This window comes from Bison bison, unplaced genomic scaffold (genome assembly GCF_000754665.1).
Source record: "Bison bison bison isolate TAMUID 2011002044 unplaced genomic scaffold, Bison_UMD1.0 scf7180017856921, whole genome shotgun sequence".
Lineage (NCBI taxonomy): Eukaryota > Metazoa > Chordata > Mammalia > Artiodactyla > Bovidae > Bison > Bison bison.
Window position 1 is genome coordinate 8,164 of NW_011487494.1, and position 2,555 is coordinate 10,718.

Below are 2,555 nucleotides of genomic sequence, written 5' to 3' on the forward strand. Positions count from 1 at the left end.
CCATGGACTCCAGTCCGCCAGGCTCCTCTGTCCATTGAATTTTCCAGGCAAGAACACTGGAGTGGGTTGCCATTTCCTACTCCAGAGGATCTTCCCAACCCAGGGATCAAACCTGCATCTCTTGCATATCTTGTATTGGCAAGTGGATTCTTTACCACTGAGCCACCAGGGAAGTCCAGTTCAGGGATACAGAAATTCAATCATGCTACTGGGACCACATCCGCTGAAACAAAAATAAGATCTAACAAGATCCACCAAAGTTTGAATAGAATTAGAATAAAATAGCCTTTGAGCTTGGAGTTTAATAAAGACTCCCAATCACAGCAGAGAGCACATTTTTAATGCCATATTTTAATTCATTTTCTCTTAGGATCTCGGTTTTGAAACTGGGCTTTTTCTTAAAAAAAAAAAAAAAAAGTAGAATCCAAATGCTGTCCTTCTCTCTCCCATGATGCTCCATGGGAATCCATAAATCATAAACCTATCCCTTAATAATTATAGTTAAACCCATAAACATTGAGCAAAATGAATATTTCTGCAAAATATCCTTAAACATCTAAAACCATCAGTATTAGAAAGGAAAACTTTAATGATTTTAACTCTAAACCTCTTAGAATAAAATGAAAATGTAAAAACAAGATTAAAGATCAACAGTGCTAGTTAACTTACTGTGGTGGGCTCTGTCCTTAAGAAGAATGATCAATGTACTCAGGAATAAGAAATAATCATTATTTGTAGCTGCTCAAACACCATGTCATGTAATGGAAGTTTCTCAAGTGTTCCCACTGACTGGACAATTCTACAGGAACCAGAGAATGTCAAGATGGCACAGATTTATTCAAACGGATTCAGCACACATTTGCAAAGCTCCAGTGCCTTGGAGATTCACATCAAAGGAAAATAAAATGCTATGATAAATTTGAAACCCAAACTTCTTAGATACTAAAGAGAATCCTCTGATCTTTAGAACTTTGAGTCATGATTCCACAACAAGAAATACAAATATTTCATTACTTAATAAACTCCTCTTATTCTGCTCTTAAAATAAGAAAACAGCTTCTTCTTGAATCTTAGTATTTAGAGAGGATACTGAGAATGTTAAAGGACTGATTTTTCTATTAATATCTAAGGCTTTGTCCCCCTAGGAATTAATTAACTCTGTTTTTTTCCCCTAACTTTTGCCTTAGACACAGATATTGAGGAGAATTTGTCCACAAACAATACATCTTCACCTGATTGGTTCTTTTCCGTGAACTGTAAACTAATATAGCAACAGTTTTCATTCCTGATTGGAAATTTGGGTGAGAAAGCAACTCTCATATAAGCCCTTGGGTATCATGAACTGAGACATAGAAGATAGTAAACGCTATGTGAACAACTCCATGGGGTTTCATTGAGGTTGCATACCTCTGAAAACATTTCCTCACTAACTGAGGCCACCAAAAGTGGGTAAGATTCTGAATCAATGTCTCACTTGTACTATAAACACATCAGGACAAGTGCTATATATAGGAACCTTGTGAGTAGACATATTTTCTGGCAGTGTGACATCTAGAGTTGGAGAACAAATGGAGGTTAAAATTCTAGCAACACTTCTGGTGTAGAAATACAGAAAGATATCATCTTATGCCATCTTGCTGACTATTTTAGACTTTTGGGAATTCTATTGGTCATTCAATAAAAGAAATCTACCTAGGCAAACAGATTTTTTCAAATTTTGTTCACATGTATTATCCTCAGGAGTGCTACACATATTTTTAGCAAATACTCTGAAGCCTAGAGGAGAGGGTTTAAGTCATGTTATATGACTTGATACAGCTATTATATTTAAGTGTATGGCTAGGCAGTGGATGGAGAACTGAGGAAAATAGTAATAATAGTATAATCATGTCAATAAATTTTTCTGGCCACAGGATTATGAAGCTAGAAATCAACTATAGGGGGGGAAAAAAAAAAGCCTGAAAAAGCAAGTGGAGGCTAAACAAGACAATACCAAACAACCAATGAATCACTGAAAGAAGTTTTAAAATGCCTGAAGACAAATTAAGACAAAAGTGAAATGACCTAGAATCTATGCATGCATGCTAAGTCACTTCAGTCATGTCTGACTCTGTGTGACCCTATGGACCATAGCCACCATCCTCTGTTCATGGGGGTTCTCCAGGCAAGAATACTGGAGCAGGTTGCCATGCCCTCTTCCAGGTATCTACAGAATGTAGAAGTAGATCTAAGAGGGAAGTTTAGAGCAATAGAAGCCTACTTCAGGAAAGAGGAGAAATTTCAAATAACAATCTAACTATTCACCTAAATGAAATAGAAAAAGAAAATAGACAAATTCTGAAGTTAGTAGAAGGAAAGAAGTCATAAAGATCAGAGTAGAAATATATGGGAAAAGAAACTAAAAATTAAAAAATAATAATAATGAAACGAAGACCTGGTTCTTTGAAAAAATAAGCAAAATTGGCAAAACTTTAGCCAGACTCATCAAGGTCCAAATCAATAAAAACAAAAAATTTAAAATGAGAAGTTACAAATAACCCCACAGAAACCAAAAA